Here is a 24,631-nt window from a genome sequence, read left to right on the forward strand (position 1 = left end):
AAAGGATTTGAGTCATTTTTCAAATAGCACAAGCAGAGGGAAGCGGCAATTTAAAAAGCGAGAACACACAAGAGTGGCTGTTTACAGTGCGGCAGCAGAGATGAGCGGGAGCAAGGCTGGGCGGCAGTTTAATAGGGAGGAGCAGAAAGGAGCGGCGGTACCGTTTCCTCGAGCTGTGGCGATTTACAATAATTCCATCAATGTAATATCTCCACGTTTGCAAATCACACCAAGCTGGGTGGCAGAGCGAGCTGCGAGGAGGATGCTAGGAGGCTGCAGCGGGATTGGACAGATTAGGTGAATGGGCAAATGGATGGCACATGCCATATAATGTAGATAAGTGTGAGTTTTTCCACTTTGGTGGCAAAACCTTGAAGGTAGAATTTTATCTGAATGTTGACCGATTTGTAAAAGCGGAGGGGTATTGAGATCTGGGTATTTTGGTACATCAGTCGTTGAAATCATTGATAAATACGGGTACAGCATGCAGTAAAGGAAGCAAATGTCATGCTGGCCTTCATAGCGAGGAGATTAGGGTATCGGAGCATGGAGACTTGTACAGGATCTTGGTGAGACCAGACCTTGAGTATTGTGTGCAGTTATGATCATCTAATCTGAGGAAGGACATTCTTGCTTTTGAGTGAGTGTAGCGAATATTCACCAGACTGATTCCAGGGATGGCAGGACTGACATGAAGAAAGACTGGATCGACTAGGCTTATACTCGCTGGAATTTAGAAGAATGAGAGGGGAACTCATAGAAACAATTACAATTTGGTCGGGAATGGACAGGTTTGATGGCGTAAAAAGGTTCCCGCAGTCCGAATGCAGGAAGCCGAGTACAAGCGGTCACAGTCTAAGGATAACGTGTAAACGATTTAGGACCGACACGAGGAGAAACTTCTTCACTCAGATCATTGTGAACCTCTGGAATTCTGTACCACAGAAAGATGTGGAACCCAGTTTGATAGATATACTCTAAAGAGAGTGAGATATGGCCCTCACGGCTAAAATGATCAAGGGGTATGGAGAGATATCAGGAAGGTGAAGTGAAGTTGCATGCTCAGCCATGATCATATTGAATGGTGGTGCTGGCTGGAATATACGAATGGCCTACACCTGCACCTACTTTCTAAGTATCTATGTTTCTATCTTCAGAATATGAGGTGCTTTGTTGTTCTTCGCCTTTTATTAGCAAAAATTAAACTCTAATTGCACTATCTTTAAACTTGAATGCGTCCGTAATGTGAGCATTGGTGGTTCAGGGGTAGAATTCTCGCCTGCCACGCGGGAGACCCGGGTTCGATTCCCGGCCAACGCAGTTTTTATGGAAGTATTTCGGAAACCGTGCATTTAAAAATTAAGCTGACCGACTGTTTAAAGCGCGGACACAGAGAGGAGCGGCTGTTAAATGAGCGGAGGCACAGATCTCCTTCTGTATAAAGAGCGGGAGCAGTGAGGAGCGCTTGTAAAGTGAGGGAGCAAAGGATTTGAGTCATTTTTCAAATAGCACGAGCAGAGGGAAGCGGCAATTTAAAAAGCGAGAACACACAAGAGTGGCTGTTTACAGTGCGGCAGCAGAGATGAGCGGGAGCAAGGCTGGGCGGCAGTTTAATAAGGAGGAGCAGAAAGGAGCGGCGGTACCGTTTCCTCGAGCTGTGGCGATTTACAATAATTCCATCGATGTAATATCTCCAAGTTTGCAAATCACACCAAGCTGGGTGGCAGAGCGAGCTGCGAGGAGGATGCTAGGAGGCTGCAGCGGGATTGGACAGATTAGGTGAATGGGCAAATGGATGGCACATGCCATATAATGTAGATAAGTGTGAGTTTTTCCACTTTGGTGGCAAAACCTTGAAGGTAGAATTTTATCTGAATGTTGACCGATTTGTAAAAGCGGAGGGGTATTGAGATCTGGGTATTTTGGTACATCAGTCGTTGAAATCATTCATAAATACGGGTACAGCATGCAGTAAAGGAAGCAAATGTCATGCTGGCCTTCATAGCGAGTAGATTAGGGTATCGGAGCATGGAGACTTGTACAGGATCTTGGTGAGACCAGACCTTGAGTATTGTGTGCAGTTATGATCATCTAATCTGAGGAAGGACATTCTTGCTTTTGAGTGAGTGTTGCGAATATTCACCAGACTGATTCCAGGGATGGCAGGACTGACATGAAGAAAGACTGGATCGACTAGGCTTATACTCGCTGGAATTTAGAAGAATGAGAGGGGAACTCATAGAAACATTTACAATTTGGTCGGGATTGGACAGGTTTGATGGCGTAAAAAGGTTCCCGCAGTCCGAATGCAGGAAGCCGAGTACAAGCGGTCACAGTCTAAGGATAAAGTGTAAACGATTTAGGACCGACACGAGGAGAAACTTCTTCACTCAGATCATTGTGAACCTCTGGAATTCTGTACCACAGAAAGATGTGGAACCCAGTTGGATAGATATACTCTAAAGAGAGTGAGATATGGCCCTCACGGCTAAAATGATCAAGGGGTATGGAGAGATATCAGGAAGGGGAAGTGAAGTTGCATGCTCAGCCATGATCATATTGAATGGTGGTGCTGGCTGGAATATACGAATGGCCTACTCCTGCACCTACTTTCTAAGTTTCTATGTTTCTATCTTCAGAATATGAGGTGCTTTGTTGTTCTTCGCCTTTTATGAGCAAAAATTAAACTCTAATTGCACTATCTTTAAACTTGAATGTGTAAGTAATGTGAGCATTGGTGGTTCAGGGGTAGAATTCTCGCCTGCCACGCGGGAGACCCGGGTTCGATTCCCGGCCAATGCAGTTTTTATGGAAGTATTTCGGAAACCGTGCATTTAAAAATTAAGCTGACCGACTGTTTAAAGCGCGGACACAGAGAGGAGCGGCTGTTAAATGAGCGGAGGCACAGATATACTTCTGTATAAAGAGCGGAAGCAGTGAGGAGGGCTTGTAAAGTGAGGGAGTAAAGGATTTGAGTCATTTTTCAAATAGCACGAGCAGAGGGAAGCGGCAATTTAAAAAGCGAGAACACACAAGAGTGGCTGTTTACAGTGCGGCAGCAGAGATGAGCGGGAGCAAGGCTGGGCGGCAGTTTAATAGGGAGGAGCAGAAAGGAGCGGCGGTACCGTTTCCTCGAGCTGTGGCGATTTACAATAATTCCATCAATGTAATATCTCCACGTTTGCAAATCACACCAAGCTGGGTGGCAGAGCGAGCTGCGAGGAGGATGCTAGGAGGCTGCAGCGGGATTGGACAGATTAGGTGAATGGGCAAATGGATGGCACATGCCATATAATGTAGATAAGTGTGAGTTTTTCCACTTTGGTGGCAAAACCTTGAAGGTAGAATTTTATCTGAATGTTGACCGATTTGTAAAAGCGGAGGGGTATTGAGATCTGGGTATTTTGGTACATCAGTCGTTGAAATCATTCATAAATACGGGTACAGCATGCAGTAAAGGAAGCAAATGTCATGCTGGCCTTCATAGCGAGGAGATTAGGGTATCGGAGCATGGAGACTTGTACAGGATCTTGGTGAGACCAGACCTTGAGTATTGTGTGCAGTTATGATCATCTAATCTGAGGAAGGACATTCTTGCTTTTGAGTGAGTGTAGCGAATATTCACCAGACTGATTCCAGGGATGGCAGGACTGACATGAAGAAAGACTGGATCGACTAGGCTTATACTCGCTGGAATTTAGAAGAATGAGAGGGGAACTCATAGAAACATTTACAATTTGGTCGGGAATGGACAGGTTTGATGGCGTAAAAAGGTTCCCGCAGTCCGATTGCAGGAAGCCGAGTACAAGCGGTCACAGTCTAAGGATAACGTGTAAACGATTTAGGACCGACACGAGGAGAAACTTCTTCACTCAGATCATTGTGAACCTCTGGAATTCTGTACCACAGAAAGATGTGGAACCCAGTTTGATAGATATACTCTAAAGAGAGTGAGATATGGCCCTCACGGCTAAAATGATCAAGGCGTATGGAGAGATATCAGGAAGGGGAAGTGAAGTTGCATGCTCAGCCATGATCATTTTGAATGGTGGTGCTGGCTGGAATATACGAATGGCCTACTCCTGCACCTACTTTCTAAGTTTCTATGTTTCTATCTTCAGAATATGAGGTGCTTTGTTGTTCTTCGCCTTTTATTAGCAAAAATTAAACTCTAATTGCACTATCTTTAAACTTGAATGTGTCCGTAATGTGAGCATTGGTGGTTCAGGGGTAGAATTCTCGCCTGCCACGCGGGAGACCCGGGTTCGATTCCCGGCCAATGCAGTTTTTATGGAAGTATTTCGGAAACCGTGCATTTAAAAATTAAGCTGACCGACTGTTTAAAGCGCGGACACAGAGAGGAGCGGCTGTTAAATGAGCGGAGGCACAGATATACTTCTGTATAAAGAGCGGGAGCAGTGAGGAGCGCTTGTAAAGTGAGGGAGTAAAGGATTTGAGTCATTTTTCAAATAGCACGAGCAGAGGGAAGCGGCAATTTAAAAAGCGAGAACACACAAGAGTGGCTGTTTACAGTGCGGCAGCAGAGATGAGCGGGAGCAAGGCTGGGCGGCAGTTTAATAAGGAGGAGCAGAAAGGAGCGGCGGTACCGTTTCCTCGAGCTGTGGCGATTTACAATAATTCCATCAATGTAATATCTCCAAGTTTGCAAATCACACCAAGCTGGGTGGCAGAGCGAGCTGCGAGGAGGATGCTAGGAGGCTGCAGCGGGATTGGACAGATTAGGTGAATGGGCAAATGGATGGCACATGCCATATAATGTAGATAAGTGTGAGTTTTTCCACTTTGGTGGCAAAACCTTGAAGGTAGAATTTTATCTGAATGTTGACCGATTTGTAAAGGCGGAGGGGTATTGAGACCGGGTATTTTGGTACATCAGTCGTTGAAATCATTCATAACTACGGGTACATCATGCAGTAAAGGAAGCAAATGTCATGCTGGCCTTCATAGCGAGTAGATTAGGGTATCGGAGCATGGAGACTTGTACAGGATCTTGGTGAGACCAGACCTTGAGTATTGTGTGCAGTTATGATCATCTAATCTGAGGAAGGACGTTCTTGCTTTTGAGGGAGTGTAGCGAATATTCACCAGACTGATTCCAGGGATGGCAGGACTGACATGAAGAAAGACTGGATCGACTAGGCTTATACTCGCTGGAATTTAGAAGAATGAGAGGGGAACTCATAGAAACATTTACAATTTGGTCGGGAATGGACAGGTTTGATGGCGTAAAAAGGTTCCCGCAGTCCGAATGCAGGAAGCCGAGTACAAGCGGTCACAGTCTGAGGATAAAGTGTAAACCATTTAGGACCGACACGAGGAGAAACTTCTTCACTCAGATCATTGTGAACCTCTGGAATTCTGTACCACAGAAAGATGTGGAACCCAGTTGGATAGATATACTCTAAAGAGAGTGAGATATGGCCCTCACGGCTAAAATGATCAAGAGGTATGGAGAGAAATCAGGAAGGGGAAGTGAAGTTGCATGCTCAGCCATGATCATTTTGAATGGTGGTGCTGGCTGGAATATACGAATGGCCTACTCCTGCACCTACTTTCTAAGTTTCTATGTTTCTATCTTCAGAATATGAGGTGCTTTGTTGTTCTTCGCCTTTTATTAGCAAAAATTAAACGCTAATTGCACTATCTTTAAACTTGAATGCGTCCGTAATGTGAGCATTGGTGGTTCAGGGGTAGAATTCTCGCCTGCCACGCGGGAGACCCGGGTTCGATTCCCGGCCAACGCAGTTTTTATGGAAGTATTTCGGAAACCGTGCATTTAAAAATTAAGCTGACCGACTGTTTAAAGCGCGGACACAGAGAGGAGCGGCTGTTAAATGAGCGGAGGCACAGATATACTTCTGTATAAAGAGCGGGAGCAGTGAGGAGCGCTTGTAAAGTGAGGGAGCAAAGGATTTGAGTCATTTTTCAAATAGCACGAGCAGAGGGAAGCGGCAATTTAAAAAGCGAGAACACACAAGAGTGGCTGTTTACAGTGCGGCAGCAGAGATGAGCGGGAGCAAGGCTGGGCGGCAGTTTAATAAGGAGGAGCAGAAAGGAGCGGCGGTACCGTTTCCTCGAGCTGTGGCGATTTACAATAATTCCATCAATGTAATATCTCCAAGTTTGCAAATCACACCAAGCTGGGTGGCAGAGCGAGCTGCGAGGAGGATGCTAGGAGGCTGCAGCGGGATTGGACAGATTAGGTGAATGGGCAAATGGATGGCACATGCCATATAATGTAGATAAGTGTGAGTTTTTCCACTTTGGTGGCAAAACCTTGAAGGTAGAATTTTATCTGAATGTTGACCGATTTGTAAAAGCGGAGGGGTATTGAGATCTGGGTATTTTGGTACATCAGTCGTTGAAATCATTCATAAATACGGGTACAGCATGCAGTAAAGGAAGCAAATGTCATGCTGGCCTTCATAGCGAGGAGATTAGGGTATCGGAGCATGGAGACTTGTACAGGATCTTGGTGAGACCAGACCTTGAGTATTGTGTGCAGTTATGATCATCTAATCTGAGGAAGGACATTCTTGCTTTTGAGTGAGTGTAGCGAATATTCACCAGACTGATTCCAGGGATGGCAGGACTGACATGAAGAAAGACTGGATCGACTAGGCTTATACTCGCTGGAATTTAGAAGAATGAGAGGGGAACTCATAGAAACATTTACAATTTGGTCGGGAATGGACAGGTTTGATGGCGTAAAAAGGTTCCCGCAGTCCGATTGCAGGAAGCCGAGTACAAGCGGTCACAGTCTAAGGATAACGTGTAAACGATTTAGGACCGACACGAGGAGAAACTTCTTCACTCAGATCATTGTGAACCTCTGGAATTCTGTACCACAGAAAGATGTGGAACCCAGTTTGATAGATATACTCTAAAGAGAGTGAGATATGGCCCTCACGGCTAAAATGATCAAGGGGTATGGAGAGATATCAGGAAGGGGAAGTGAAGTTGCATGCTCAGCCATGATCATTTTGAATGGTGGTGCTGGCTGGAATATACGAATGGCCTACTCCTGCACCTACTTTCTAAGTTTCTATGTTTCTATCTTCAGAATATGAGGTGCTTTGTTGTTCTTCGCCTTTTATTAGCAAAAATTAAACTCTAATTGCACTATCTTTAAACTTGAATGTGTCCGTAATGTGAGCATTGGTGGTTCAGGGGTAGAATTCTCGCCTGCCACGCGGGAGACCCGGGTTCGATTCCCGGCCAATGCAGTTTTTATGGAAGTATTTCGGAAACCGTGCATTTAAAAATTAAGCTGACCGACTGTTTAAAGCGCGGACACAGAGAGGAGCGGCTGTTAAATGAGCGGAGGCACAGATATACTTCTGTATAAAGAGCGGGAGCAGTGAGGAGCGCTTGTAAAGTGAGGGAGTAAAGGATTTGAGTCATTTTTCAAATAGCACGAGCAGAGGGAAGCGGCAATTTAAAAAGCGAGAACACACAAGAGTGGCTGTTTACAGTGCGGCAGCAGAGATGAGCGGGAGCAAGGCTGGGCGGCAGTTTAATAAGGAGGAGCAGAAAGGAGCGGCGGTACCGTTTCCTCGAGCTGTGGCGATTTACAATAATTCCATCAATGTAATATCTCCAAGTTTGCAAATCACACCATGCTGGGTGGCAGAGCGAGCTGCGAGGAGGATGCTAGGAGGCTGCAGCGGGATTGGACAGATTAGGTGAATGGGCAAATGGATGGCACATGCCATATAATGTAGATAAGTGTGAGTTTTTCCACTTTGGTGGCAAAACCTTGAAGGTAGAATTTTATCTGAATGTTGACCGATTTGTAAAGGCGGAGGGGTATTGAGACCGGGTATTTTGGTACATCAGTCGTTGAAATCATTCATAACTACGGGTACATCATGCAGTAAAGGAAGCAAATGTCATGCTGGCCTTCATAGCGAGTAGATTAGGGTATCGGAGCATGGAGACTTGTACAGGATCTTGGTGAGACCAGACCTTGAGTATTGTGTGCAGTTATGATCATCTAATCTGAGGAAGGACGTTCTTGCTTTTGAGGGAGTGTAGCGAATATTCACCAGACTGATTCCAGGGATGGCAGGACTGACATGAAGAAAGACTGGATCGACTAGGCTTATACTCGCTGGAATTTAGAAGAATGAGAGGGGAACTCATAGAAACATTTACAATTTGGTCGGGAATGGACAGGTTTGATGGCGTAAAAAGGTTCCCGCATTCCGAATGCAGGAAGCCGAGTACAAGCGGTCACAGTCTGAGGATAAAGTGTAAACCATTTAGGACCGACACGAGGAGAAACTTCTTCACTCAGATCATTGTGAACCTCTGGAATTCTGTACCACAGAAAGATGTGGAACCCAGTTGGATAGATATACTCTAAAGAGAGTGAGATATGGCCCTCACGGCTAAAATGATCAAGAGGTATGGAGAGAAATCAGGAAGGGGAAGTGAAGTTGCATGCTCAGCCATGATCATTTTGAATGGTGGTGCTGGCTGGAATATACGAATGGCCTACTCCTGCACCTACTTTCTAAGTTTCTATGTTTCTATCTTCAGAATATGAGGTGCTTTGTTGTTCTTCGCCTTTTATTAGCAAAAATTAAACTCTAATTGCACTATCTTTAAACTTGAATGTGTCCGTAATGTGAGCATTGGTGGTTCAGGGGTAGAATTCTCGCCTGCCACGCGGGAGACCCGGGTTCGATTCACGGCCAATGCAGTTTTTATGGAAGTATTTCGGAAACCGTGCATTTAAAAATTAAGCTTACCGACTGTTTAAAGAGCGGACACAGAGAGGAGCGGCTGTTAAATGAGCGGAGGCACAGATCTCCTTCTGTATAAAGAGCGGGAGCAGTGAGGAGCGCTTGCAAAGTGAGGGAGTAAAGGATTTGAGTCATTTTTCAAATAGCACAAGCAGAGGGAAGCGGCAATTTAAAAAGCGAGAACACACAAGAGTGGCTGTTTACAGTGCGGCAGCAGAGATGAGCGGGAGCAAGGCTGGGCGGCAGTTTAATAGGGAGGAGCAGAAAGGAGCGGCGGTACCGTTTCCTCGAGCTGTGGCGATTTACAATAATTCCATCAATGTAATATCTCCACGTTTGCAAATCACACCAAGCTGGGTGGCAGAGCGAGCTGCGAGGAGGATGCTAGGAGGCTGCAGCGGGATTGGACAGATTAGGTGAATGGGCAAATGGATGGCACATGCCATATAATGTAGATAAGTGTGAGTTTTTCCACTTTGGTGGCAAAACCTTGAAGGTAGAATTTTATCTGAATGTTGACCGATTTGTAAAAGCGGAGGGGTATTGAGATCTGGGTATTTTGGTACATCAGTCGTTGAAATCATTGATAAATACGGGTACAGCATGCAGTAAAGGAAGCAAATGTCATGCTGGCCTTCATAGCGAGGAGATTAGGGTATCGGAGCATGGAGACTTGTACAGGATCTTGGTGAGACCAGACCTTGAGTATTGTGTGCAGTTATGATCATCTAATCTGAGGAAGGACATTCTTGCTTTTGAGTGAGTGTAGCGAATATTCACCAGACTGATTCCAGGGATGGCAGGACTGACATGAAGAAAGACTGGATCGACTAGGCTTATACTCGCTGGAATTTAGAAGAATGAGAGGGGAACTCATAGAAACAATTACAATTTGGTCGGGAATGGACAGGTTTGATGGCGTAAAAAGGTTCCCGCAGTCCGAATGCAGGAAGCCGAGTACAAGCGGTCACAGTCTAAGGATAACGTGTAAACGATTTAGGACCGACACGAGGAGAAACTTCTTCACTCAGATCATTGTGAACCTCTGGAATTCTGTACCACAGAAAGATGTGGAACCCAGTTTGATAGATATACTCTAAAGAGAGTGAGATATGGCCCTCACGGCTAAAATGATCAAGGGGTATGGAGAGATATCAGGAAGGTGAAGTGAAGTTGCATGCTCAGCCATGATCATATTGAATGGTGGTGCTGGCTGGAATATACGAATGGCCTACACCTGCACCTACTTTCTAAGTATCTATGTTTCTATCTTCAGAATATGAGGTGCTTTGTTGTTCTTCGCCTTTTATTAGCAAAAATTAAACTCTAATTGCACTATCTTTAAACTTGAATGCGTCCGTAATGTGAGCATTGGTGGTTCAGGGGTAGAATTCTCGCCTGCCACGCGGGAGACCCGGGTTCGATTCCCGGCCAACGCAGTTTTTATGGAAGTATTTCGGAAACCGTGCATTTAAAAATTAAGCTGACCGACTGTTTAAAGCGCGGACACAGAGAGGAGCGGCTGTTAAATGAGCGGAGGCACAGATCTCCTTCTGTATAAAGAGCGGGAGCAGTGAGGAGCGCTTGTAAAGTGAGGGAGCAAAGGATTTGAGTCATTTTTCAAATAGCACGAGCAGAGGGAAGCGGCAATTTAAAAAGCGAGAACACACAAGAGTGGCTGTTTACAGTGCGGCAGCAGAGATGAGCGGGAGCAAGGCTGGGCGGCAGTTTAATAAGGAGGAGCAGAAAGGAGCGGCGGTACCGTTTCCTCGAGCTGTGGCGATTTACAATAATTCCATCGATGTAATATCTCCAAGTTTGCAAATCACACCAAGCTGGGTGGCAGAGCGAGCTGCGAGGAGGATGCTAGGAGGCTGCAGCGGGATTGGACAGATTAGGTGAATGGGCAAATGGATGGCACATGCCATATAATGTAGATAAGTGTGAGTTTTTCCACTTTGGTGGCAAAACCTTGAAGGTAGAATTTTATCTGAATGTTGACCGATTTGTAAAAGCGGAGGGGTATTGAGATCTGGGTATTTTGGTACATCAGTCGTTGAAATCATTCATAAATACGGGTACAGCATGCAGTAAAGGAAGCAAATGTCATGCTGGCCTTCATAGCGAGTAGATTAGGGTATCGGAGCATGGAGACTTGTACAGGATCTTGGTGAGACCAGACCTTGAGTATTGTGTGCAGTTATGATCATCTAATCTGAGGAAGGACATTCTTGCTTTTGAGTGAGTGTTGCGAATATTCACCAGACTGATTCCAGGGATGGCAGGACTGACATGAAGAAAGACTGGATCGACTAGGCTTATACTCGCTGGAATTTAGAAGAATGAGAGGGGAACTCATAGAAACATTTACAATTTGGTCGGGATTGGACAGGTTTGATGGCGTAAAAAGGTTCCCGCAGTCCGAATGCAGGAAGCCGAGTACAAGCGGTCACAGTCTAAGGATAAAGTGTAAACGATTTAGGACCGACACGAGGAGAAACTTCTTCACTCAGATCATTGTGAACCTCTGGAATTCTGTACCACAGAAAGATGTGGAACCCAGTTGGATAGATATACTCTAAAGAGAGTGAGATATGGCCCTCACGGCTAAAATGATCAAGGGGTATGGAGAGATATCAGGAAGGGGAAGTGAAGTTGCATGCTCAGCCATGATCATATTGAATGGTGGTGCTGGCTGGAATATACGAATGGCCTACTCCTGCACCTACTTTCTAAGTTTCTATGTTTCTATCTTCAGAATATGAGGTGCTTTGTTGTTCTTCGCCTTTTATGAGCAAAAATTAAACTCTAATTGCACTATCTTTAAACTTGAATGTGTAAGTAATGTGAGCATTGGTGGTTCAGGGGTAGAATTCTCGCCTGCCACGCGGGAGACCCGGGTTCGATTCCCGGCCAATGCAGTTTTTATGGAAGTATTTCGGAAACCGTGCATTTAAAAATTAAGCTGACCGACTGTTTAAAGCGCGGACACAGAGAGGAGCGGCTGTTAAATGAGCGGAGGCACAGATATACTTCTGTATAAAGAGCGGAAGCAGTGAGGAGGGCTTGTAAAGTGAGGGAGTAAAGGATTTGAGTCATTTTTCAAATAGCACGAGCAGAGGGAAGCGGCAATTTAAAAAGCGAGAACACACAAGAGTGGCTGTTTACAGTGCGGCAGCAGAGATGAGCGGGAGCAAGGCTGGGCGGCAGTTTAATAGGGAGGAGCAGAAAGGAGCGGCGGTACCGTTTCCTCGAGCTGTGGCGATTTACAATAATTCCATCAATGTAATATCTCCACGTTTGCAAATCACACCAAGCTGGGTGGCAGAGCGAGCTGCGAGGAGGATGCTAGGAGGCTGCAGCGGGATTGGACAGATTAGGTGAATGGGCAAATGGATGGCACATGCCATATAATGTAGATAAGTGTGAGTTTTTCCACTTTGGTGGCAAAACCTTGAAGGTAGAATTTTATCTGAATGTTGACCGATTTGTAAAAGCGGAGGGGTATTGAGATCTGGGTATTTTGGTACATCAGTCGTTGAAATCATTCATAAATACGGGTACAGCATGCAGTAAAGGAAGCAAATGTCATGCTGGCCTTCATAGCGAGGAGATTAGGGTATCGGAGCATGGAGACTTGTACAGGATCTTGGTGAGACCAGACCTTGAGTATTGTGTGCAGTTATGATCATCTAATCTGAGGAAGGACATTCTTGCTTTTGAGTGAGTGTAGCGAATATTCACCAGACTGATTCCAGGGATGGCAGGACTGACATGAAGAAAGACTGGATCGACTAGGCTTATACTCGCTGGAATTTAGAAGAATGAGAGGGGAACTCATAGAAACATTTACAATTTGGTCGGGAATGGACAGGTTTGATGGCGTAAAAAGGTTCCCGCAGTCCGATTGCAGGAAGCCGAGTACAAGCGGTCACAGTCTAAGGATAACGTGTAAACGATTTAGGACCGACACGAGGAGAAACTTCTTCACTCAGATCATTGTGAACCTCTGGAATTCTGTACCACAGAAAGATGTGGAACCCAGTTTGATAGATATACTCTAAAGAGAGTGAGATATGGCCCTCACGGCTAAAATGATCAAGGCGTATGGAGAGATATCAGGAAGGGGAAGTGAAGTTGCATGCTCAGCCATGATCATTTTGAATGGTGGTGCTGGCTGGAATATACGAATGGCCTACTCCTGCACCTACTTTCTAAGTTTCTATGTTTCTATCTTCAGAATATGAGGTGCTTTGTTGTTCTTCGCCTTTTATTAGCAAAAATTAAACTCTAATTGCACTATCTTTAAACTTGAATGTGTCCGTAATGTGAGCATTGGTGGTTCAGGGGTAGAATTCTCGCCTGCCACGCGGGAGACCCGGGTTCGATTCCCGGCCAATGCAGTTTTTATGGAAGTATTTCGGAAACCGTGCATTTAAAAATTAAGCTGACCGACTGTTTAAAGCGCGGACACAGAGAGGAGCGGCTGTTAAATGAGCGGAGGCACAGATATACTTCTGTATAAAGAGCGGGAGCAGTGAGGAGCGCTTGTAAAGTGAGGGAGTAAAGGATTTGAGTCATTTTTCAAATAGCACGAGCAGAGGGAAGCGGCAATTTAAAAAGCGAGAACACACAAGAGTGGCTGTTTACAGTGCGGCAGCAGAGATGAGCGGGAGCAAGGCTGGGCGGCAGTTTAATAAGGAGGAGCAGAAAGGAGCGGCGGTACCGTTTCCTCGAGCTGTGGCGATTTACAATAATTCCATCAATGTAATATCTCCAAGTTTGCAAATCACACCAAGCTGGGTGGCAGAGCGAGCTGCGAGGAGGATGCTAGGAGGCTGCAGCGGGATTGGACAGATTAGGTGAATGGGCAAATGGATGGCACATGCCATATAATGTAGATAAGTGTGAGTTTTTCCACTTTGGTGGCAAAACCTTGAAGGTAGAATTTTATCTGAATGTTGACCGATTTGTAAAGGCGGAGGGGTATTGAGACCGGGTATTTTGGTACATCAGTCGTTGAAATCATTCATAACTACGGGTACATCATGCAGTAAAGGAAGCAAATGTCATGCTGGCCTTCATAGCGAGTAGATTAGGGTATCGGAGCATGGAGACTTGTACAGGATCTTGGTGAGACCAGACCTTGAGTATTGTGTGCAGTTATGATCATCTAATCTGAGGAAGGATGTTCTTGCTTTTGAGGGAGTGTAGCGAATATTCACCAGACTGATTCCAGGGATGGCAGGACTGACATGAAGAAAGACTGGATCGACTAGGCTTATACTCGCTGGAATTTAGAAGAATGAGAGGGGAACTCATAGAAACATTTACAATTTGGTCGGGAATGGACAGGTTTGATGGCGTAAAAAGGTTCCCGCAGTCCGAATGCAGGAAGCCGAGTACAAGCGGTCACAGTCTGAGGATAAAGTGTAAACCATTTAGGACCGACACGAGGAGAAACTTCTTCACTCAGATCATTGTGAACCTCTGGAATTCTGTACCACAGAAAGATGTGGAACCCAGTTGGATAGATATACTCTAAAGAGAGTGAGATATGGCCCTCACGGCTAAAATGATCAAGAGGTATGGAGAGAAATCAGGAAGGGGAAGTGAAGTTGCATGCTCAGCCATGATCATTTTGAATGGTGGTGCTGGCTGGAATATACGAATGGCCTACTCCTGCACCTACTTTCTAAGTTTCTATGTTTCTATCTTCAGAATATGAGGTGCTTTGTTGTTCTTCGCCTTTTATTAGCAAAAATTAAACTCTAATTGCACTATCTTTAAACTTGAATGTGTTCGCAATGTGAGCATTGGTGGTTCAGGGGTAGAATTCTCGCCTGCCACGCGGGAGACCCGGGTTCGATTCCCGGCCAATGCAGTTTTTATGGAAGTATTTCGGAAACCGTGCATTTAAAAATTAAGCTTACCGACTGTTTAAAGAGCGGACACAGAGAGGAGCGGCTGTTAGAGGAGCGGCTGTTAAATGAGCGGAGGCACAGATCTCCTTCTGTATAAAGAGCGGGAGCAGTGAGGAGCGCTTGTAAAGTGAGGGAGTAAAGGATTTGAGTCATTTTTCAAATAGCACAAGCAGAGGGAAGCGGCAATTTAAAAAGCGAGAACACACAAGAGTGGCTGTTTACAGTGCGGCAGCAGAGATGAGCGGGAGCAAGTCTGGGCGGCAGTTTAATAGGGAGGAGCAGAAAGGAGCGGCGGTACCGTTTCCTCGAGCTGTGGCGATTTACAATAATTCCATCAATGTAATATCTCCACGTTTGCAAATCACACCAAGCTGGGTGGCAGAGCGAGCTGCGAGGAGGATGCTAGGAGGCTGCAGCGGGATTGGACAGATTAGGTGAATGGGCAAATGGATGGCACATGCCATATAATGTAGATAAGTGTGAGTTTTTCCACTTTGGTGGCAAAACCTTGAAGGTAGAATTTTATCTGAATGTTGACCGATTTGTAAAAGCGGAGGGGTATTGAGATCTGGGTATTTTGGTACATCAGTCGTTGAAATCATTGATAAATACGGGTACAGCATGCAGTAAAGGAAGCAAATGTCATGCTGGCCTTCATAGCGAGGAGATTAGGGTATCGGAGCATGGAGACTTGTACAGGATCTTGGTGAGACCAGACCTTGAGTATTGTGTGCAGTTACGATCATCTAATCTGAGGAAGGACATTCTTGCTTTTGAGTGAGTGTAGCGAATATTCACCAGACTGATTCCAGGGATGGCAGGACTGACATGAAGAAAGACTGGATCGACTAGGCTTATACTCGCTGGAATTTAGAAGAATGAGAGGGGAACTCATAGAAACATTTACAATTTGGTCGGGAATGGACAGGTTTGATGGCGTAAAAAGGTTCCCGCAGTCCGAATGCAGGAAGCCGAGTACAAGCGGTCACAGTCTAAGGATAACGTGTAAACGATTTAGGACCGACACGAGGAGAAACTTCTTCACTCAGATCATTGTGAACCTCTGGAATTCTGTACCACAGAAAGATGTGGAACCCAGTTTGATAGATATACTCTAAAGAGAGTGAGATATGGCCCTCACGGCTAAAATGATCAAGGGGTATGGAGAGATATCAGGAAGGTGAAGTGAAGTTGCATGCTCAGCCATGATCATATTGAATGGTGGTGCTGGCTGGAATATACGAATGGCCTACACCTGCACCTACTTTCTAAGTTTCTATGTTTCTATCTTCAGAATATGAGGTGCTTTGTTGTTCTTCGCCTTTTATTAGCAAAAATTAAACTCTAATTGCACTATCTTTAAACTTGAATGCGTCCGTAATGTGAGCATTGGTGGTTCAGGGGTAGAATTCTCGCCTGCCACGCGGGAGACCCGGGTTCGATTCCCGGCCAACGCAGTTTTTATGGAAGTATTTCGGAAACCGTGCATTTAAAAATTAAGCTGACCGACTGTTTAAAGCGCGGACACAGAGAGGAGCGGCTGTTAAATGAGCGGAGGCACAAGATATACTTCTGTATAAAGAGCGGGAGCAGTGAGGAGCGCTTGTAAAGTGAGGGAGTAAAGGATTTGAGTTATTTTTCAAATAGCACGAGCAGAGGGAAGCGGCAATTTAAAAAGCGAGAACACACAAGAGTGGCTGTTTACAGTGCGGCAGCAGAGATGAGCGGGAGCAAGGCTGGGCGGCAGTTTAATAAGGAGGAGCAGAAAGGAGCGGCGGTACCGTTTCCTCGAGCTGTGGCGATTTACAATAATTCCATCAATGTAATATCTCCAAGTTTGCAAATCACACCAAGCTGGGTGGCAGAGCGAGCTGCGAGGAGGATGCTAGGAGGCTGCAGCGGGATTGGACAGATTAGGTGAATGGGCAAATGGATGGCACATGCCATATAATGTAGATAAGTGTGAGTTTTTCCACTTTGGTGGCAAAACCTTGAAGGTAGAATTTTATCTGAATGTTGACCGATTTGTAAAAGCGGAGGGGTATTGAGATCTGGGTATTTTGGTACATCAGTCGTTGAAATCATTCATAAATACCGGTACAGCATGCAGTAAAGGAAGCAAATGTCATGCTGGCCTTCATAGCGAGGAGATTAGGGTATCGAAGCATGGAGACTTGTACAGGATCTTGGTGAGACCAGACCTTGAGTATTGTGTGCAGTTATGATCATCTAATCTGAGGAAGGACATTCCTGCTTTTGAGTGAGTGTAGCGAATATTCACCAGACTGATTCCAGGGATGGCAGGACTGACATGAAGAAAGACTGGATCGACTAGGCTTATACTCGCTGGAATTTAGAAGAATGAGAGGGGAACTCATAGAAACATTTACAATTTGGTCGGGAATGGACAGGTTTGATGGCGTAAAAAGGTTCCTGCAGTCCGAATGCAGGAAGCCGAGTACAAGCGGTCACAGTCTAAGGATAAAGTGTAAACGATTTAGGACCGACACGAGGAGAAACTTCTTCACTCAGATCATTGTGAACCTCTGGAATTCTGTACCACAGAAAGATGTGGAACCCAGTTGGATAGATATACTCTAAAGAGAGTGAGATATGGCCCTCACGGCTAAAATGATCAAGGGGTATGGAGAGATATCAGGAAGGGGAAGTGAAGTTGCATGCTCAGCCATGATCATATTGAATGGTGGTGCTGGCTGGAATATACGAATGGCCTACTCCTGCACCTACTTTCCAAGTTTCTATGTTTCTATCTTCAGAATATGAGGTGCTTTGTTGTTCTTCGCCTTTTATTAACAAAAATTAAACACTAATTGCACTATCTTTAAACTTGAATGTGTTCGTAATGCGAGCATTGGTGGTTCAGGGGTAGAATTCTCGCCTACCACGCGGGAGACCCGGGTTCGATTCCCGGCCAATGCAGTTTTTATGGAAGTATTTCGGAAACCGTGCATTTAAAAATTAAGCTTACCGACTGTTTGAAGCGCGGACACAGAGAGGAGCGGCTGTTAAATGAGCGGAGGCACAGATCTCCTTCTGTATAAAGAGCGGGAGCAGTGAGGAGCGCTTGTAAAGTGAGGGAGTAAAGGATTTGAGTCATTTTTCAAATAGCACGAGCAGAGGGAAGCGGCAATTTAAAAAGCGAGAACACACAAGAGTGGCTGTTTACAGTGCGGCAGCAGAGATGAGCGGGAGCAAGGCTGGGCGGCAGTTTAATAAGGAGGAGCAGAAAGGAGCGGCGGTACCGTTTCCTCGAGCTGTGGCGATTTACAATAATTCCATCAATGTAATATCTCCAAGTTTGCAAATCACACCAAGCTGGGTGGCAGAGCGAGCTGCGAGGAGGATGCTAGGAGGCTGCAGCGGGATTGGACAGATTAGGTGAATGGGCAAATGGATGGGACATGCCATATAATGTAGATAAGTGTGAGTTTTTCCACTTTGGTGGCAAAACCTTGAAGGTAGAATTTTTTCTGAATGTTGACCGATTTGTAAAAGCGGAGGGGTATTGAGATCTGGGTATTTTGGTACATCAGTCGTTGAAATCATTCATAAATACGGGTACAGCATGCAGTAAAGGAAGCAAATGTCATGCTGGCCTTCATAGCGAGGAGATTAGGGTATCGGAGCATGGAGACTTGTACAGGATCTTGGTGACACCAGACCTTGAGTATTGTGTGCAGCTATGATCATCTAATCTGAGGAAGGACATTCTTGCTTTTGAGTGAGTGTAGCGAATATTCACCAGACTGATTCCAGGGATGGCAGGACTGACATGAAGAAAGACTGGATCGACTAGGCTTATACTCGCTGGAATTTAGAAGAATGAGAGGGGAACTCATAGAAACATTTACAATTTGGTCGGGAATGGACAGGTTTGATGGCGTAAAAAGGTTCCCGCAGTCCGAATGCAGGAAGCCGAGTACAAGCGGTCACAGTCTAAGGATAAAGTGTAAACGATTTAGGACCGACACGAGGAGAAACTTCTTCACTCAGATCATTGTGAACCTCTGGAATTCTGTACCACAGAAAGATGTGGAACCCAGTTGGATAGATATACTCTAAAGAGAGTGAGATATGGCCCTCACGGCTAAAATGATCAAGGGGTATGGAGAGATATCAGGAAGGGGAAGTGAAGTTGCATGCTCAGCCATGATCATATTGAATGGTGGTGCTGGCTGGAATATACGAATGGCCTACTCCTGCACCTACTTTCTAAGTTTCTATGTTTCTATCTTCAGAATATGAGGTGCTATGTTGTTCTTCGCCTTTTATTAACAAAAATTAAACACTAATTGCACTATCTGTAAACTTGAATGTGCTCGCAATGTGAGTATTGGTGGTTCAGGGGTACAATTCTCGCCTGCCACGCGGGAGACCCGGGTTCGATTCCCGGTCAATGCAGTTTTATGGAAGTATTTCGGAAACCGTGCATCTAAAAATTAAGCTTACCGACTGCTTGAAGAGCAGACACAGAGAGGAGCGGCTGTTAAATGAGCGGAGGCACAGATATACTTCTGTATAAAGAGCGGGAGCAGTGAGGAGCGCTTGTAAAGTGAGGGAGTAAAGGATTTGAGTCATTTTTCAAATAGCACGAGCAGAGGGAAGCGGCAATTTAAAAAGCGAGAACACACAAGAGTGGCTGTTTACAGTGCGGCAGCAGAGATGAGCGGGAGCAAGGCTGGGCGGCAGTTTAATAAGGAGGAGCAGAAAGGAGCGGCGGTACCGTTTCCTCGAGCTGTGGCGATTTACAATAATTCCATCAATGTAATATCTCTAAGTTTGCAAATCACACCAAGCTGGGTGGCAGAGCGAGCTGCGAGGAGGATGCTAGGAGGCTGCAGCGGGATTGGACAGATTAGGTGAATGGGCAAATGGATGGCACATGCCATATAATGTAGATAAGTGTGAGTTTTTCCACTTTGGTGGCAAAACCTTGAAGGTAGAATTTTATCTGAATGTTGACCGATTTGTAAAAGCGGAGGGGTATTGAGACCTGGGTATTTTGGTACATCAGTCATTGAAATCATTCATAACTACGGGTACATCATGCAGTAAAGGAAGCAAATGTCATGCTGGCCTTCATAGCGAGTAGATTAGGGTATCGGAGCATGGAGACTTGTACAGGATCTTGGTGAGACCAGACCTTGAGTATTGTGTGCAGTTATGATCATCTAATCTGAGGAAGGACGTTCTTGCTTTTGAGGGAGTGTAGCGAATATTCACCAGACTGATTCCAGGGATGGCAGGACTGACATGAAGAAAGACTGGATCGACTAGGCTTATACTCGCTGGAATTTAGAAGAATGAGAGGGGAACTCATAGAAACATTTACAATTTGGTCGAGAATGGACAGGTTTGATGGCGTAAAAAGGTTCCCGCAGTATGAATGCAGGAAGCCGAGTACAAGCGGTCAAAGTCTAAGGATAAAGTGTAAACCATTTAGGACCGACACGAGGAGAAACTTCTTCACTCAGATCATTGTGAACCTCTGGAATTCTGTACCACAGAAAGATGTGGAACCCAGTTGGATAGATATACTCTAAAGAGAGTGAGATATGGCCCTCACGGCTAAAATGATCAAGAGGTGTGGAGAGAAATCAGGAAGGGGAAGTGAAGTTGCATGCTCAGCCATGATCATATTGAATGGTGGTGCTGGCTGGAATATACGAATGGCCTACTCCTGCACCTACTTTCCAAGTTTCTATGTTTCTATCTTCAGAATATGAGGTGCTTTGTTGTTCTTCGCCTTTTATTAACAAAAATTAAACAATAATTGCACTATCTTTAAACTTGAATGTGCTCGTAATGCGAGCATTGGTGGTTCAGGGGTAGAATTCTCGCCTGCCGCGCAGGAGACCCGGGTTCGATTCCCGGCCAATGCAGTTTTTATGGAAGTATTTCGGAAACCGTGCATTTAAAAATTAAGCTGACCGACTGTTTGAAGCGCGGACACAGAGAGGAGCGGCTGTTGAATGAGCGGAGGCACAAGATATACTTCTGTATAAAGAGCGGGAGCAGTGAGGAGCGCTTGTAAAGTGAGGGAGTAAAGGATTTGAGTCATTTTTCAAATAGCACGAGCAGAGGGAAGCGGCAATTTAAAAAGCGAGAACACACAAGAGTGGCTGTTTACAGTGCGGCAGCAGAGATGAGCGGGAGCAAGGCTGGGCGGCAGTTTAATAAGGAGGAGCAGAAAGGAGCGGCGGTACCGTTTCCTCGAGCTGTGGCGATTTACAATAATTCCATCAATGTAATATCTCCAAGTTTGCAAATCACACCAAGCTGGGTGGCAGAGCGAGCTGCGAGGAGGATGCTAGGAGGCTGCAGCGGGATTGGACAGATTAGGTGAATGGGCAAATGGATGGCACATGCCATATAATGTAGATAAGTGTGAGTTTTTCCACTTTGGTGGCAAAACCTTGAAGGTAGAATTTTATCTGAATGTTGACCGATTTGTAAAAGCGGAGGGGTATTGAGACCTGGGTACTTTGGTACATCAGTCGTTGAAATCATTCATAAATACGGGTACAGCATGCATTAAAGGAAGCAAATGTCATGCTGGCCTTCATAGCGAGGAGATTAGGGTATCGGAGCATGGAGACTTGTACAGGATCTTGGTGAGACCAGACCTTGAGTATTGTGTGCAGTTATGATCATCTAATCTGAGGAAGGACATTCTTGCTTTTGAGGGAGTGTAGCGAATATTCATCAGACTGATTCCAGGGATGGCAGGACTGACATGAAGAAAGACTTGATCGACTAGGCTTATACTCGCTGGAATTTAGAAGAATGAGAGGGGAGCTCATAGAAACATTTAAAATTTGGTCGGGAATGGACAGGTTTGATGGCGTAAAAAGGTTCCCGCAGTCCGAATGCAGGAAGCCGAGCACAAGCGGTCACAGTCTAAGTATAAAGTGTAAACCATTTAGGACCGACACGAGGAGAAACTTCTTCACTTAGATCATTGTGAACCTGTGGAATTCTGTACCACAGAAAGATGTGGAACCCAGTTGGATAGTTATACTCTAAAGAGAGTGAGATATGGCCCTCACGGCTAAAATGATCAAGGGGTATGGAGAGAAATCAGGAAGGGGAAGTGAAGTTGCATGCTCAGCCATGATCATATTGAATGGTGGTGCTGGCTGGAAGGGACGAATGGCCTACTCCTGCACCTACTTTCTAAGTTTCTATGTTTCTATCTTCAGAATATGAGGTGCTTTGTTGTTCTTCGCCTTTTATTAGCAAAAATTAAACACTAATTGCACTATCTTTAAACTTGAATGTTTTGTAATGTGAGCATTGGTGGTTCAGGGGTAGAATTCTCGCCTGCCACGCGGGAGACCCGGGTTCGATTCCCGGCCAATGCAGTTTTTATGGAAGTATTTCGGAAACAGTGCATTTAAAAATTAAGCTTACCGACTGTTTAAAGAGCGGACACAGAGAGGAGCTGCTGTTAAATGAGCGGAGGCGCAGATATCCTTCGGTATAAAGAGCGGGAGCAGTGAGGAGCGCTTGTAACGTGAGGGAGTAAAGGATTTGAGTCATTTTTCAAATAGCACGAGCAGAGGGATGCGGCACTTTAAAAAGCGAGAACACACAGGAGTGGCTGTTTCCAGTGCGGCAGCAGAGATGAGCGGGTGTTGAAAGAGCGGGAACAAGGCTGGGCGGCAGTTTAATAAGGAGGAGCAGAAAGGAGCGGCGGTACCGTTTCCTCGAGCTGTGGCGATTTTCAATCATTCCATCAATGTAATATCTCCAATTTGCAAATCACAGCAAGCTGGGTGGCAGAGCAAGCTGCGAGGAGGATGCTAGGAGGCTGCAGCGGGATTGGACAGATTAGGTGAATGGGCAAATGGATGGCAGATGCCATATAATGTAAATAAGTGTGAGTTTTTCCACTTTGGTGGCAAAACCTTGAAGGTCGAATTTTATCTGAATGTTGACCGATTTGTAAAAGCGGAGGTGTATTGAGACCTGGGTATTTGGGTACATCAGTCGTTGAAGTCATTCATACATACAGGTACAGCATGCAGTAAAGGAAGCAAATGTCATGCTGGCCTTCATAGACAGGAGATTAGGGTATCGGAGCATGGAGACTTGTACAGGACCTTGGTGAGACCAGACCTTGAGTATTGTGTGCAGTTATGATCATCTAATCTGAGGAAGGACGTTCTTGCTTTTGAGGGAGTGTAGCGAATATTCACCAGAATGATTCCAGGGATGGCAGGACTGACATGAAGAAAGACTGGATTGACTCGGCTTATACTCGCTGGAATTTAGAAGAATGAGAGGGGAGCTCTTAGAAACATTTAAAATTTGGTCGGGAATGGACAGGTTTGATGGCGTAAAAAGGTTCACGCAGTCCGAATGCAGGAAGCCCAGTACCAGCGGTCACAGTCTAAGGATAAAGTGTAAACGATTTAGGACCGACACGAGGAGAAACTTCTTCACTCAGATCATTGTGAACCTCTGGAATTCTGTACCACAGAAAGATGTGGAAGCCAGTTTGATAGATATACTCTAAAGAGAGTGAGATGTGGCCCTTACGGCTAAAGTGATCAAGGGATATGGAGAGAAATCAGGAAGGGGAAGTGAAGTTGCATGCTCAGCCATTATCATATTGAATGGTGGTGCTGGCTGGAAGTGACGAATGGCCTACTCCTGTACCTACTTTCTAAGTTTCTATCTTCAGAATATGAGGTGCTTTGTTGTTCTTCGCCTTTTATTAACAAAAATTAAACACTAATTGCACTATCTTTAAACTTGAATGTGTTCGTAATGTGAGCATTGGTGGTTCAGAGGTAGAATTCTCACTTGCTGCGCCGGTGACCCGTGTTCGGGTTCGATTCCCGGCCAATGCAGTGTTTATGGAAGTATTTCGGAAAGCGTGCATTTAAAAATTAAGCTTACCGACTGTTTAAAGAGCGTACACAGAGAGGAGCTGCTGTTAAATGAGCGAAGGCACAGATATACTTCTGTGTAAAGAGCGGGAGCAGTGAGTTGCGCTTGTAAAGTGAGGGAGTAAAGGATTTGAGTAATTTTTCAAATAGCACGAGCAGAGGGATGCGGCACTTTAAAAAGCGAGAACACACAGGAGTGGCTGTTTCCAGTGCGGCAGCAGAGATGAGCTGGTGTTGAAAGAGCGGGAGCAAGGCTGGGCGGCAGTTTAATAAGGAGGAGCAGAAAGGAGCGGCGGTACCGTTTCCTCGATCTGTGGCGATTTTCAATAATTCCATCAATGTGATATCTCCATTTTTGCAAATCACACCAAGCTGGGTGGCAGAGCGAGCTGCGAGGAGGATGCTCGGGGGCTGCAGCGGGATTGGACAGATTAGGTGAATGGGCAAATGGATGGCACATGCCATATAATGTAGATAATTGCGAGTTTTTCCACTTTGGTGGCAAAACCTTGAAGGTAGAATTTTATCTGAATGTTGACCGATTTGTAAATGCGGAGGGGTATTGAGACCTGGGTATTTTGGTACATCAGTCGCTGAAATCATTCATACATACGGGTACAGCATGCTGTAAAGGAAGCAAATGTCATGCTGGCCTTCATAGCGAGGAGATTAGGGTATCGGAGCATGGAGACTTGTACAGGACCTTGGTGAGACCAGACCTTTAGTATTGTGTGCAGTTATGATCATCTAATCTGAGGAAGGACATTCTTGCTTTTGAGGGAGTGTAGCGAATATTCACCAGACTGATTCCAGGGATGGCAGGACTGACATGAAGAAAGACTGGATCGATTAGGCTTATACTCGCTGGAATTTAGAAGAATGAGAGGGGAGCTCATAGAAACATTTAAAATTTGGTCGGGAATGGACAGGTTTGATGGCGTAAAAAGGTTCCCGCAGTCCGAATGCAGGAAGCCCAGTACCAGCGGTCACAGTCTAAGGATAAAGTGTAAACCATTTA

General features: G+C 45.3%; 1 protein-coding gene and 15 non-coding genes across 16 annotated transcripts in view; all 16 read left to right on the forward strand.

The window, feature by feature from the left end:
- LOC139248232 (zinc finger protein 84-like) overlaps nucleotides 1-24,631 on the forward strand; it is a 1,036,220-nt gene that overhangs the window by 749,243 nt on the left and 262,346 nt on the right. The window lies entirely within an intron of this gene.
- Nucleotides 1,250-1,320, forward strand: trnag-gcc (transfer RNA glycine (anticodon GCC)). The gene has a single exon. It is a non-coding gene; the product is annotated as a tRNA-Gly (tRNA).
- On the forward strand, nucleotides 2,732-2,802 carry trnag-gcc (transfer RNA glycine (anticodon GCC)). The gene has a single exon. It is a non-coding gene; the product is annotated as a tRNA-Gly (tRNA).
- Nucleotides 4,214-4,284, forward strand: trnag-gcc (transfer RNA glycine (anticodon GCC)). The gene has a single exon. It is a non-coding gene; the product is annotated as a tRNA-Gly (tRNA).
- Nucleotides 5,695-5,765, forward strand: trnag-gcc (transfer RNA glycine (anticodon GCC)). The gene has a single exon. It is a non-coding gene; the product is annotated as a tRNA-Gly (tRNA).
- trnag-gcc (transfer RNA glycine (anticodon GCC)) lies at nucleotides 7,177-7,247 on the forward strand. Its single transcript has one exon. It is a non-coding gene; the product is annotated as a tRNA-Gly (tRNA).
- On the forward strand, nucleotides 8,658-8,728 carry trnag-gcc (transfer RNA glycine (anticodon GCC)). The gene has a single exon. It is a non-coding gene; the product is annotated as a tRNA-Gly (tRNA).
- trnag-gcc (transfer RNA glycine (anticodon GCC)) lies at nucleotides 10,140-10,210 on the forward strand. The gene has a single exon. It is a non-coding gene; the product is annotated as a tRNA-Gly (tRNA).
- trnag-gcc (transfer RNA glycine (anticodon GCC)) lies at nucleotides 11,622-11,692 on the forward strand. The gene has a single exon. It is a non-coding gene; the product is annotated as a tRNA-Gly (tRNA).
- Nucleotides 13,104-13,174, forward strand: trnag-gcc (transfer RNA glycine (anticodon GCC)). Its single transcript has one exon. It is a non-coding gene; the product is annotated as a tRNA-Gly (tRNA).
- Nucleotides 14,585-14,655, forward strand: trnag-gcc (transfer RNA glycine (anticodon GCC)). The gene has a single exon. It is a non-coding gene; the product is annotated as a tRNA-Gly (tRNA).
- Nucleotides 16,082-16,152, forward strand: trnag-gcc (transfer RNA glycine (anticodon GCC)). The gene has a single exon. It is a non-coding gene; the product is annotated as a tRNA-Gly (tRNA).
- Nucleotides 17,565-17,635, forward strand: trnag-acc (transfer RNA glycine (anticodon ACC)). Its single transcript has one exon. It is a non-coding gene; the product is annotated as a tRNA-Gly (tRNA).
- Nucleotides 19,047-19,117, forward strand: trnag-gcc (transfer RNA glycine (anticodon GCC)). The gene has a single exon. It is a non-coding gene; the product is annotated as a tRNA-Gly (tRNA).
- Nucleotides 20,528-20,598, forward strand: trnag-gcc (transfer RNA glycine (anticodon GCC)). Its single transcript has one exon. It is a non-coding gene; the product is annotated as a tRNA-Gly (tRNA).
- On the forward strand, nucleotides 22,010-22,080 carry trnag-gcc (transfer RNA glycine (anticodon GCC)). The gene has a single exon. It is a non-coding gene; the product is annotated as a tRNA-Gly (tRNA).

Source organism: Pristiophorus japonicus, unplaced genomic scaffold (assembly GCF_044704955.1).
Source record: "Pristiophorus japonicus isolate sPriJap1 unplaced genomic scaffold, sPriJap1.hap1 HAP1_SCAFFOLD_29, whole genome shotgun sequence".
Classification (NCBI taxonomy): domain Eukaryota; kingdom Metazoa; phylum Chordata; class Chondrichthyes; family Pristiophoridae; genus Pristiophorus; species Pristiophorus japonicus.